The sequence below is a fragment of the Tiliqua scincoides genome, chromosome 8 (assembly GCF_035046505.1).
Source record: "Tiliqua scincoides isolate rTilSci1 chromosome 8, rTilSci1.hap2, whole genome shotgun sequence".
Classification (NCBI taxonomy): domain Eukaryota; kingdom Metazoa; phylum Chordata; class Lepidosauria; order Squamata; family Scincidae; genus Tiliqua; species Tiliqua scincoides.
The window spans coordinates 54,205,432-54,219,777 of record NC_089828.1 but is presented as its reverse complement, the minus strand read 5'-3'; the positions used below and the strand labels follow the sequence as shown (position 1 = coordinate 54,219,777).

Here is a 14,346-nt window from a genome sequence, read left to right as displayed (position 1 = left end):
CTCAGAAAAGTGAAGACCAATGTGAAGAAGCCCCTATTCTCCAGAAGGGGGTATGGCCAATGCAACACAATTGACAGAAAAATACTTAAGAGACCAAAGCCACCCACTTATCAAAAAACAAGGTAGGTTCCAGGGTGATGTGCTTGGTGTCTGCAAGGCAAAGAATAATTGAGACCAATATGCTCAAGGAAGAAGATATGAAACCAAAGTTTCTCTTGTTTTATCTATGGACCACTGGTAACTTTTTGGGGGGAACCAGGGTTTATAGCTGTCACAGAAATGCACAAACTGAAAACAAAAACGGTTTCTCATGGTGGAAGCTAAAATGTAAATTCTGTTAACAGGGCAGACACAGGAACAAACACAGTTGTCCAGCCACATCCAGCTTGACCTTATGTTAATACGTAGTCACAGCTGGCCAAAATTCTAACCATATCAACTTCTTAAAGGCCACATTAAACAGCGTGCACATAGCACCCATTCAAGATATTATCTGCCCAAGAAAACACTTTAACTACCTAAGCATAAAACATCCTACACGCATTCCAAACTTTCAGAACGCTCGTCTTAATCAGCAGCTCCAATTAAAAAAAAACCACAGCATTTGAATCTCCAGAAATTCAACTAAGGGTGCAATCCTAACCCATTTTCCAGCCCCAACATAAGGGCAATGCAGCTCCGAGATAAGGAAACAAACATTCCCTTACTTCGAGGAGGCCTCCGTGAGTGCCACCAAAGGGCAGGATGCAGCACATGCCCCACTGGCACAGCTATGCCAGTGCTGGAAAGTTGGTTAGGATTTGGGCCTAAGTTTCATTACAAAATCATCAGACACAAAAAAGACCACTGCTTAACTCATGTCTGAAACTGTCTCTTAACTGTATGTCTGAAACATACAGACAGAGCTTGCGAGAGCATACATAAGTTCATGCTTGGCCTTTGTCAAGTACATGGGGTGAAGAGAATCTCACATGATTTCACAGGGCACACTCCTGTTTCACAAAATCACAACAACCCCTGCTTGTGAACAGGATCTAGATCTAGGAAAACCAGAAATACAAACGGTTGTTAGAAGTGAAGTACATCCCTCTATTTCTGGACTTCTCCATGCTGGAGGTAAAGCCCTATGTCATATCCTTTCCCACTGTACATTACTCATTAGAGAGGAACCTTGTTACTTTTTCTAGAAACCAAAGCACAGTGGGAGGCAGTCAGCACAGGACCTCACTGAACTTTCTTACGGAGCAATGTGTGGAACATACTTACTTCCGAAGATACAGAAGGCATTTGTTTCCTTAAAAGAGACCTGCAGAAAATACTGAATGCTGTTCATCCTGACTCAGAGGAAGACAAGCTTTAGTCTTCAAATATATCTAGTTAAATTTCATGCATTAAAGGTGTTATATAATGTGCAGCAATTAATGACTAATGGCTTGATTTCATGCTACTTTTCTATTGGAAGGCACTGCTGGAGTTTTGGTTGCCTAATGTTTTGTTGTTATTGATCCTAGATGACTATTTATCTTTGTAAACTGTTGTGGAATGCACACACAATTCTTTTAACAAACTTCCTGCACATATAGATTGTTTAAAAGATGAGAATACAAATTCACAATCATCTCACCACAGAAGCAAAGCTGCGTAATCATGAAAATAGTACTTGTATTTCTCCCACATTAACTTACTGATGTAATTCTGGTATGCCAAAACCTGTTACTAACCTTATTTTGTTCTGAAATTGGATCAAAGTGGAACAACTTCAGGCATTATAAATGCATAATAAAACAGAACATTTAATAGTTTGGTTTTTCTGCCTTTCAAAACACAAAGAATTTGTTTTAAAAAGAGTTAGAATGGCTAATATTAATAATATTGCTGTTACAACTGTGAAAAGTTTGCATTTTGTAAGTTCCAATGCATTAAAGTTAATATATTTTCAGCAGTGTTGATACCAGTCTTTAATTCGATGCTCTGATTCCACCACTGAACTGAATAAAAGTGAGGTACAGATTCTTTATAAATATTTTCAAGAGAGAAATGTTGTTTTAAGCTTGCCTTCCCAAAAAGCTTGCTTTTTTTGCACTGTCTATAAGAAGACAGAACATTCAAGAACAGCATATCGGGCAGCTCCTGGTACATTTACCAGGACTGTCAGGTTAACATATGGCCACATACTTGATCCAATTTAAAGTATGTTCACCCTGAGGGCAGATGAGGATTTTTCTGATCAGATCAGAGATGCCTGTCACTCTAGTTCTAGCACATTGTGGGTCAACAAGAACATTTCAACTAATCTTCCTAGAAATTGACATTTATTGGCCATTAACTGCAATTTTAAATTACACATTGACCATCTTTTATGTAGTTTTTTTTAAAAATAAGCTCCAGTTATTGATGATTTTGGGCCCAATCCTATCTAATTTTCCAGTGCTGGTGCAGTTGTGCCAGTGGGGTGTGCGCTGCATCCTGTGGTGGAGGGGCAGTCACTGGGGCCTTCCCAAGGTATGGGAACATGTGTTCCCTTAGCATGGGGCTGCATTGTGCCTACACCAGAGCTGGAAAGTTGGATAGGACTGGGCTCCGAGGCTCTTACAACAAACTTCTGTGCTTAACACAGTGGTTAAGCACAGTGGTTGGTTGGTTTTTTTCTTGAGCAGGAAGGTTGCGGTCTTTGGGTAATTAGCACTTTCCCAGAAGGAAGGAGGGCAAGGCTGTGATCTCTTCTCTTTCCTCATATCAAGAGGAAAACTAAAAGATCAAATGCATTCATCATCTTGGCTCAATCACCAATTGTGAGACACAAGCAGATATGAATCACCCAGATTTAAACACTGGGTGATTTCATATCAGGATCAAGGGTGTGCTCTGCAATTGGTGCACACCCTCATTGGATCAGAGAAAAACAAGTCTTTTAAAGTTGTTCATTTATGTGACAGATGATACTGCCAACTCCCTGAGCTATGAGCAGTACTAAGTAGTTACAGAAGTGGCACATCTCATAACCCAATACTCTCAATCCCAGTGACTCACTCTACACTGTCACAAGTGGAAGCATCAAGAATGGGCATATACATGCTCTGAAGCCAAAATGTAAGCAATACAGTACAGTCTGATCCTTTTTTGGGTCTTCCCTCCCCCAACATTCCAGCTACAGTCCAAAGAGGGTTCCCTCCACCCATTGCCAGCACAACGTGACAAAATGAGCAGGCAAAGACACAAGGGAAAGAGAGACAGAGAACAAGAAGAGGAGACAAGGCTATACTGCCCACCTTTGTGTGTTAAATATGCACATAGAATAAGAGAGTATTCTAAAATGCCACAAGGTAGGTTTAAAAATATAACCACCATTTATTACAATCTGCACAAGAGAGTGGTTTATTTATATTTCTCTACTTATGGATTTTTATCCCACCTTTCAGCCCCTGGAGGAGCTGTCAAGGTGACTCAACACTAGGATAAAACAATTTTAACATCTCAGTATACAAAATATTAAACACAGTTAAACAATTAAAATTACATTACCTTACTACTACTTATCTTAGATGGACACTAGGGGTGCAATCCTAACCCCTTATGTCACTGCTTTCTAGCACTGGCATAGCGGTGCCAATGGGACGTGTGCTGCAGTCTGCAGCTGGGTGTCACTCACGGAAGCCTCCTCAAAGGGAAGATTTGTTCCCTTACCTTGGAGCTGCATTGCCCTTATGTCAATGCTGGAAAGCACTGACATAAGAGGTTAGGATTGCACCCTTGGTTAAATTACTGTAATGACTTACAAATACTTTCTATAATTTCTTAACAGAAACAGCAGTTCCACAATAGAATGTATTATTGAGAGCAAGTGGTGGCTTCCTCCTTGCTGGAGGCTCAATGGGCTCCTTTTGGAGATACTCTAGAAAGGATTTTCCTGCTTCAAGCAGAGAGTTCAGCTTGATGGCTTTGGAGACCTCTTTCACGCGTAACTCCATGATTCAATATAAGGGTTGCCTTGTAAACACCTTTGCAAACTTCAGCTGGTTCAGAATGCAGCAGTGACGGCTTGATGACTACGCAGGCTCCCAGAGTGGCTTTGGGTTGGCTTTTATCACTAAAGCTGCAACAACTCCATCAGGGTATCTGAGGGCCTACCTTGCACCTCCACAAATCTGACCCATCATTTAGATCAGAGGTCTTAACTGAGTGTTTAGAGGTTAGGCATGTGAAGAGTTGGAGACTGTGCCTTTTCCGTGGTGACTCCCCATCTATGGAACACCCTCCTCAGGAAAGTCCACATGGCAGTCACGGTTTTATTCTTTAAGTACCAGACTAAGACTACTGTCTTCCAAGACTTTAATGTGGAATATTAGTCTCCTGCTCATAGCACTGTTGTTGCTGAACTGGGTGCACACACTGATTATTGTGTTCTTTGTTTTTATTGGCATCCCTTTATTATTATAGTCATGATTTGTTTTTAAAATGTTTTACAATAAGCCACTTGGAGAACATAGGAAGGGAACAGTGAGATAAAAATAACTGCAAGTAAAATAAATAAAAAGTAATGATTAGCCCCAGGCCTGCCTGCCAAGTGAACTTCAGGGTTCTGAGTCACCTCAGTTCAAAACCCAATGCTGCAGGATGTACATACAAAGGAAAGATGGAATTAGTAGCTCTTGGCTAAAGCCTTAAAGCTGCAGCTGGGCTCAGAAATCCTGTTGTCAAAAAGTGATGGACCATGCCCAGAATTCACTGCCCACCCAGGGGAAAGCAAGATGGCTGTGGTCAATAGTGAGGGGATGACACCCATGGCCATTTCAACACAGTCCCTCCCCTTAAGATCCTTTATAAAGTGTCTATTGATATTCTTCTCAGGGCTATAACTACATGGAAAACTGTGTGGCTCTCTAAACACGGTCAGAGGTGTAGCCCAGACTCCTACTGCCCTCAGAGTTCTTGTTTATTTTGGGCAACAATCAGAGACTAGGCTTCCCAGGAGGCTCAAGTGACTGCCATGCTGATGACAAAATGTCAAGCCGGTGATTATATCCTGCAGCCTTGTGCCACTGCTGTTCTTTTTCCTCCTCCACTTTTTAAAATCCACTTAATACTTTCAAATGCTGACCTGTTAGCAGAAAAACAAGTTTGTAACTACTGCATAGCAAGTATATATGGATAAAAATAATTTTTAAAGGAGTGTTCTCAGAGGGCAGAAAGGAGAAAAGCTTTGACAGTCATGCTTTTTTGGGGCAACACCTATTTCTACTGAGAAATCAGAATATAGAAAATATATGGTAAATGTGAACAGGATTGGTGCCAGGTTAGCTGTTGCTAGCTTCACAAGACATGCTGTGGGTCTGTAGTCATTGCTGGGACAGCAAGACAGCTGTTTGTTTTCAGGCCATTCATTAGGCAACAATTATATGCACATCCTCGCCTCACATGGGGGTCCAAGCATTCTCCCAACCAGACCGCTGATCAGATCCAGACTTGCTTTACTTTAATAATGCTGTAGCACAGCAGTACCCAAACTGTGGGTCTGTGGCCCACCAGTGGGTCCTGACCCAATTCTTGGTGGACAGCAAAACTGATAAAGCAGATTAGGCTATGCGCATCAAGGGTTAAACAACCTGGGGGGGAGCCCAATCACCATTATAGCCACAGAGGCTTGAGCAGCTGAAACTTTTTTTTTGAGTGGGTCCTGATGCTAAAATGTTTGGGAACCACTGCTGTAGCATCTAATATTCCCAGACCATCTGGGCTCCAGTTTCAATCAAGGCTCAAAATTAGGGGCATGCTGTACACACATTACAGGGCAGCCAATCTGAGTTTGCCATTGAATGTACACTTAGAGGCAAGTGGCAGCAAATCCTGGTCCTCTGAAAAGTGTACCTATGATAGAGACGCTTCTAAACATAGGCAACTCATTCACGCTTTACGACTCAAAGTACACACCTAAAATGTGATGTGTGGAGCAGTTCCCAGTAACAAAGTACACTTTAATGCTTTTCACACCAAATAATGTGAGAAGGAAAAGATTCCCATATTTTAAGAAAAGCTGCTCCCAAGTGAGAAGGTGATAAAGATGGCAGACACATGGCAGAAACAGGAACTAGCTTATTTGTTACAGAATTTGTGTATGAATTTTACAAAACAAGGAGCAGAAGAGGCATCATTGCCACTGTATTCATTCTAAGGAAATGCAGAAAAGAAACAGATTCCTAATCCTTTGCAACAAGCCATTTAGAAAGATTAACCAACCTCTGGGGGAAAGCCATGAACATTCATATCACCTGAGACCCTTGAGACCACTTGCGAAAACACAAAAGCAATTACAAAAGCAGTTACAGCAGCTCTTTCAAGCATCACCTAGAAACTAAGGGCCCAATCTTATCCAATCTTCCAGGGCTGGTTCACTTTTTGAAGTGCAGTGTAGGGCAAAATTTGTTAAAGGTTTTCTGAGTTTGTGGTTGTCAATTTCTGATGTCATAATAAAATAGTCACTTCCAGTTTCCCTCCAGAAACTGGGAAGTAGCGTTTTTCAGCCTTTACAGCCATTCTACCGCTAAGAGACCACAAGCAGATGCAGGTGGCCTCCACAGACTTCAGAAAGCCATCTTTGTGACCAGAGCACAGCTCCAATAGCCTTCTGAGGCTTTAAAGGGGCCAAAACTGCAAATTTCATTAATCAGTATTACCCTTCAAAGAGCTCCTGCAGTTTGCATGCATGTGTAAATATAGGGAGATGACTGCTGGAGTATCTTTTTCTGGTTATTACATGTAAATTAAAAAAAATAGAAGTATTTTTACTTATGTTTTGAAAATCTAGGTGGGTCCCAATCGAGTACATTTTAAAAACTAGGTCCCAGTGCTAAAAAGTTTGGGAACTACTACACTAGGTTATTAGTTATAATTTTTGGTCTTCACAGCTAAAGAGAGGTCAGGATAAAATGCAACCCTACAAAGGGCACTAATAAGAGGACAAAGGATAAGAATGAAAACCAACATGAACAAGGGTGCTTTATATGACAAAATGTGTGCTGTGAAAGTATTACTGAGAGGGATAACTAGGAAGGGAGCAAAATTCAGCCTGCATTTTTACCACTGACTTCTAGTGCAGATTTGAAATGAAAGACACATGATGTTGTTGCCCCCTGCCACTGTGCAACCCATTTTGGTGTTTTTTCACACCTTCTGTGAGGGTTGGGGAAAAGAGGGAATACATCATTGCAGAGACAACTGGGCTAACACTTTCTCATGTCAGTCCAGTTGTGTGTAGTTGACTAGTTGCGACAAAAATGTGAGTAGGGATGCACATCCCAATGAAGTAACGGTGCAGATGAACATCTGAATCATCATCCCACCTCACCTAGCTTTCCTGGTTCAAATCTCCTTTCCACCACAATCTCACTAGGTGGCCTTAGGCAAGCTACTAAGTCTCAGCCGCAGTTGCACTATAGGGATTTTCTCCCCTAACAGAATTATATCAGACAATTGTGAAGTACTTTGTATGCCAAGAAAGCACTATAAAATTGCTTACAATTATTTATTTGTAACTGTATATGCTAATCTTGCATGCCTTTGAATGGAGCTCAAGAGCACAAACTCTGTATGCTAGTACCAAATCCTGACTTCCATACCTTAGTCACTTAAAAATTTCCACTGCAATTTCATCTGCACTCCAGCTGTAGGTTGCTCACAATGAAACTGTCCTTACACATTCTTTATATATCCTGCCTGTAGACTGGAAATTGGATGAATATATTAACAGACGAAAGCAAAAAAACATGTCTCACAGTTATAATTAGACATCTGGGACCTATAAGCTGCCATTTCCCCAGCTAAATATTTTTTTTCTCTCTTACCATTGAGGCAGCTGAAATGAATTTTATAATCCTGGGATTTCTGTTTGATCACTAGCAGCGTGACCATACAAGCATCTACAAAGAAGGCTTTTCTCCCATAGAAGAAAAGCTGCCTAACCAAAAGGAAAATGGGCTTAATTAATTCGCCGCAAATGTAACATTACAATCTAAAAATTGCTGCCTTTGGAATGAAAAATGGTATAGAACTGTCAAGTTGATCACCGCACACACACACACACACGCAATAAGCTCGTGTGTCTCAAAAACAAAATTACTTTTAATGTGTCCAGTCAATACACTTGGCTGCATCGGCCAGGATCTACTGGGATTGACAAACCTGAAAGATGTCCAACACTATTGGAAACGTATATTAAAATCCACTTGTATTTGGCCTGCATTTCACACAAATGAAATTTTGCCCTAAACTGCACTTCAAAAAGGTAACCTTCATTTTTTGTCTTGCTCAGTCTCCAGTCTCCAAAGCGTCTTTTCAATGGGAGATAGCAATTTTTTAAAATAAGCTTTCTAGCATGCATTTCTAATCACCACCTCAAGCACGTGCACCATTATCACTTATTCTTTTTTTTTTTAAAAAGGACTAAAAGCAAAGTGATTACTATAAGAAATCAGAATCTTCCAGATACTTAGAAGGCAAGGCAAGAACATTCAAGCGATACACTCATGGTTAACATCTTCTTAAAATGTTTCAGTCTCTTATTCTTAGAAACTTCAAAGTGGAAATCATTCTCTAAAATCAAGTTTCTATTTCTCCTTGAAGGGAAAAAACTCTTCGTTTTAAGCTTTTTACAATTGTTTTGTAAGTCATGAAATACTGATTACTACACTGTTTAAAAAAGCAGGGACTTTAAGTTATTGCAATCCATTAAACATAAAAGCTCAAGAGTTGCATTATATTTTAGTTTGAGAGTTACATAATGTACTCTTCACTTATTAATAACCCAAGCAAAGATACCTGCTCGGCCAACAAGGAATTATTTAGAATGGGGTGTAACAGATTTGAGACAGCACATCAAGATATTTTATTTATTTAAAAAATTTGCTGTTTTTCTGAAGCTCAAAGTGGTATACAACACAATAAAACAAAAAGATACATTGCATAGATTGCACAGGGATGTGAGCATCTTTCTGGTCATACAACCCAATATATTCTTCCTCTTTATCAGTTATCAGTATGACCACTATATGGATTTTCACTTATTTGTACGGTACATGTTAAGACCATTCCTTTCTCCCCATTCCAAGGTTTTCAATATAAGGTCTGGGAGGTGGGACCAAATCATGGAGATAAGGTCTAGCTCCCCTTTGATCCAATGGGCAGGCCTTCGCTCCACTTTTAGCTATGGAGACAGAGAAGGGGTGAACTTGCCTTGTATGCCCAAGGAGGAATTCCAGGAGGTTGGACCAAATTTTTTATTTCTTCCCACCGGTAGGACAAAAGTTCAGAAGTGCCCTCTTTCTCAGATGTGCTCCTGCAGGCTTTAGGGAAGTGCTCTGTCTATCACATTTTATTGCATCATGCATCTTCTTCCTGATGGTATTGGACATTTAGAGTGATTTTGGGATGAACTTGGAACTGCTTTGGAATAATTTTCTGTTTTTTCACTATGGGTCGTCTTTGGGAAGAAATTAGGTACAGTTAATGAGGAAGGAGTATACATAAGTGACGTGAAGATGCGATGCTGATACTAAGAGCACTAAGCTGGGAAGCAACAAAAGATCTACAAAGCTTTAGAATAGTTGCATTTCACATACAAGTTTGCAGCAAATACACCAAGTCCCTATATACGAGCTGGTAAGATTCCAGGAACTGTACATAAATTGAAATGTATGCAGCTCAAAATGTGGCTCTTGTCAGCCCAACACTATTGTGCCTGAACAAAAGCACCACCAAAGGATGTACTGTGCTGTTACAAAATCACCAATGCAACCGTTCATAACTCAGGGAGCCACTGAATTTCAGATTCCCAGAAGTCAACATCAGATTTTTAAAGGACATCCTTCCACAGGTCTAGGAAAAAGGTTTCCAGCAGATTTTCAACCAACACAGCTGACAGCATTTTAGTCCATCTAGCTCAATACTATCTATGCTGATGGGACACAACTTTCCAGATAGGGGTTCTTTCCAGCTCCATCTATCAATCCCAATGACTGATGCTGGAGTTTTCCCACATGGAAAGTGGATGCCTGGACACTAAATTACATACCCTCCTTGGCTGTGTTTTCGGATAGCTGGGTAAGAGCCTGAGATGCATGAAAGTCATGCACATAGACTAGCATGTCTATCAGTACAGAAGGCCATGCTGACTCATCCAGCTATGAGAGCAAAAACCGTTGCCCTTGCTCACAGATAATGCCATGATATAGCAGAAAAACTAGCCCCAGTATCTTCAAACGCCTTTTCTAGTTATTTCCTTACTACTTCCAAAGCAGTGGCATATCAGTTTAGAATACAAGTCTTAGCTAGTGGACAGAAGTGGGAGGAAGAGAAAGAAAGTAAAGGTCAACTACTCAGCTAAAGCAAATTTACCTTAAACAATTGGCCCACATAGTCTTGTATTGTCTACTCTAACCTGCAGGGGCTCATCAAGGCCTCATAGCCTTTTAAGGGATAGTGACAGACACTGGACCCTGGGACTTTCCATAAGCAAAACATGTGCTCTATTACTGAGCCATGGTCCCTCCTCATGAAGAAGACATTCACGTTCTTGCGCATTGATCACCAGGAGCTAGGAAAGATGCAAAATGGGGGAAAGGGAAGCAGCATTTCCAAGTTTTTATATGGACTGTGGCACTGGAAGTAGGAGAGCAGAGAAAAATACCCTCTTCCAGTTTCAAAAAGAAGCACACTCAGGATGCACATGGACCTAGCAAGTGGCATCACTAGGGTTTACATCACCCCCATGATGTATCTCCTCCCATGCAATGGCCGGGACAATGCCCTGGGCAATGGGCAAAGTGATACAGCACTGACCCACCCGTTTGTTTTTTGGCTATAACTTTTGACAGAATAAAGATATTTCAACGTGGTTTGTTTCACTGCATTCCTCATAAAAGTATGCATCAAACAATATATAACATGATGGTATTATTCAAAAATAACAAGATTTTTAAGAATATTGGCCTAGCGTCACACATACCCCTAGTGAATCACCCAGTGCGGCCCGCAGCCCTCTAGCAGCGCCACTGCCTGGACCTCACAACAGGGGAGAGTATGGTTCATTACTAACCAAAGCCACTTTGAAGATTTTTGCCAATGAAACAAGAAAAGAGAATTAAACATGACATCCTATAGTATAGATACCGCTCTGAGCCACTTCCCCACTGAAGACTGACTTGCTTTCAATTCTGCATGATCTGCACTATCTACTCTGACCAAGGCACCTGTTTACTTCAGTTCATTCCTAGCTGGTAAGCAGTTTGAACGTACCCATGACATTAATTTCTTCCCAGACACAGGTTGCCATCCTCATATGATTTCACTGCATGTTGAAATGCATAGGGTACAGACTAGCAGAGCACCTTTAAAAAAATTCAGGTGCCACCTCCAGATTTCTAACAGACCCTGACATCTGTACCCTTACCATTTTCTCCATCCCATTTCTTGGAAGAACTGGAAGAATGCAGTATTTGTAGTGCCAGCTGCAAATCCCAAACAAATAATCCAACCACAATAATTCCATAGTCACTTTCCCTCCCCCTTCTCCTGCTGACAAATAATTCTCAACCATTTCATCCTTGGAGAAGACATCAAGGCCACTTGATTAAAACACACACACTATACATGCCATCAGCCATTTCCTCCTCAACTTGCTCCCCTTGACAAGAGTTTTCCAAAAGTAGCCTGAACCTGGGAGCTACAGGCAAAGAATGCTCTGGCACGTCAGCTTCTGAGGCAGATATTGAACCCCTTTGAGATACCTCATGATTTGTTCTTGTACAAAATAGAGCTGTTGCAGTGACCAAAGACAGCAGAAGTTGCTCTTGTGTGGTTGCTAGGATAAAGAAACATGAGCTCTGGACTAGCATATAGTAGCAAGGAGCCAGCTGTTCAACAGATGTATTAATCTCCATGAGACAGATTTCATTCCTTATTTATCTCTTCATTAAAAGTTTCACAGAAGATGTCCAAGATAGTATACCAAGTTTAGAATAACTCTTCTGAACACTGCACAGTACTAACAGGTTCTGATAGCAAGAGTACAGTGCACTTTATTAATTACCTTGAAATGTGAAATGCTAAAACAATGTTTGAGACTTAACATTCAATGACCACAATGGAACAGGAGAGCATGCAGTTTTCCACTGCGCACAAAAGGTAGTACTGCACATTGACCAATTATAAAGTTAGCACCCAAGGTCAATCTGTTAACATTTTCTCAGCATTCAAGAGATGGAAAGGAACCTCCTGTCTGTCATGATCCAAGACACAACATAAGAACATAAGACCACTTGTTGGATCAAGCCGTTGCTGTGATCCGTTTTGACATGCACGTTGGGGGAAGAATACCAGGCAAATCTCTCACAAAAACCCTTGACTTCCAACGAGCGGACTTCCCTCAAATGAGGAGGCTGGTTAGAAGGAGGTTGAAAGGGAAGGTAAAAAGAGTCCAATCTCTCCAGAGTGCATGGAGGCTGCTTAAAACAACAGAAATAGAGGCCCAGTGGAAGTGTATACTGCAAAGGAAGAAGGGCTCCACTAAGTCCAGGAGGGTGCCTGCATGGCTAACCAGCCAAGTTAGAGAGGCCATAAAGGGCAAGGAAGCTTCCTTCTGTAAATGGAAGTCTTGCCCTAATGAGGAGAATAAAAAGGAACATAAACTGAGGCAAAAGAAATGTAAGAAGATGATACGGGAGGCCAAGAGAGACTAGGAGGAACACATGGCCAGCAACATTAAGGGGAATAATAAAAGCTTCTTCAAATATGTTAGAAGCAGGAAACCCGCCAGAGAAGCGGTTGGCCTTCTGGATGGTGAGGGAGGGAAAGGGGAGATAAAACGAGACTTAGAGATGGCAGAAAAATTAAATGAGTTCTTTGCATCTGTCTTCACGGCAGAAGACCTCGGGCAGATACCGCTGCCCGAACGGCCCCTCCTAACCGAGGAGTTAAGTCAGATAGAGGTTGAAAGAGAAGATGTTTCAGACCTCATTGATAAATTAAAGATCAACAAGTCACCGGGCCCTGATGGCATACACCCAAAGGTTATTAAGGAATTAAAGAATGAAGTTGCTGATCTCTTGACTAAAATATGCAACTTGTCCCTCAAAACAGCCACAGTACCAGAGGATTGGAGGCTAGCAAATGTCATACCAATCTTTAAAAAGGGAAAGAGGGGGGACCCAGCAAACTATAGGCTGGTCAGCCTAACATCTATACCGGGTAAGATGGTGGAATGCCTCATCAAAGATAGAATCTCAAAACACATAGATGAACAAACCTTGCTGAGGGAGAATCAGCATGGCTTCTGTAAGGGTAAGTCTTGCCTCACAAACCTTATACAATTCTTTGAAAAGCTCAACACGCATGTGGATGCGGGAGAACCCATAGACACTATATATCTGGACTTTCAGAAGGCGTTCAACATGGTCCCTCACCAAAGGCTACTGAAAAAACTCCACAGTCAGGGAATTAGAGGGCAGGTCCTCTCCTGGATTGAGACCTGTTTGAAGACCAGGAAACAGAGAGTGGGTGTCAATGGGCAATTTTCACAATGGAGAGAGGTGAAAATGGTGTGCCCCAAGGATCTGTCATGGGACCGGTGCTCTTCAACCTCTTCATAAATGACCTGGAGACAGGGGTGAGCAGTGAGGTGGCAAAGTTTGCAGACGACACCAAACTTTTCCGAGTGGTGAAGACCAGTCGTGATTGTGAGGAGCTCCAGAAGGATCTCTCCAAACTGGCAGAATGGGCAGCACAATGGCAGATGTGTTTCAATGTAAGTGTAAAGTCATGCACATTGGGGCAAAAAATCAAAACTTCACATATAGGCTGATGGGTTCTGAGCTGTCTGTGACAGATCAGGAGAGAGATCTTGGGGTGGTGGTGGACAAGTCGATGAAAGTGTCGACCCAATGTGCAGCAACAGTAAAGAAGGCCAGTTCTATGCTTGGGATCATTAGAAAAGGTACTGAAAACAAAATGGCGAATATTATAATACCGTTGTACAAATCAATGGTAAGGCCACACCTGGAGTATTGTGTCCAGTTCTGGTCGCCACATCTCAAAAAGGACATAGTGGAAATGGAAAAGGTATAAAAGAGAGTGACTAAGATGATTCCTGGGCTGCGGCACCTTCCTTATGAGGAAAGGCTACGGTGTTTGGGCCTCTTCAGCCTAGAAAAGAGACGCCTGAGGGGGGACATGATTGAGACATACAAAATTATGCAGGGGAAGGATAAAGTGGATAGAGAGATGCTCTTTACATTCTCACATAACACCAGAACCAGGGGACATCCACTAAAATTGAGTGTTGGGAGAGTTAGGACAGAC

The 14,346-nt window shown here is 41.5% G+C and overlaps 1 protein-coding gene across 2 annotated transcripts in view; it reads right to left on the bottom strand.

Annotated features, from left to right (window-relative positions):
- NLK (nemo like kinase) overlaps positions 1-14,346 on the bottom strand; it is a 100,133-nt gene that overhangs the window by 55,872 nt on the left and 29,915 nt on the right. The gene's annotated exons all lie outside the window — the stretch shown is intronic.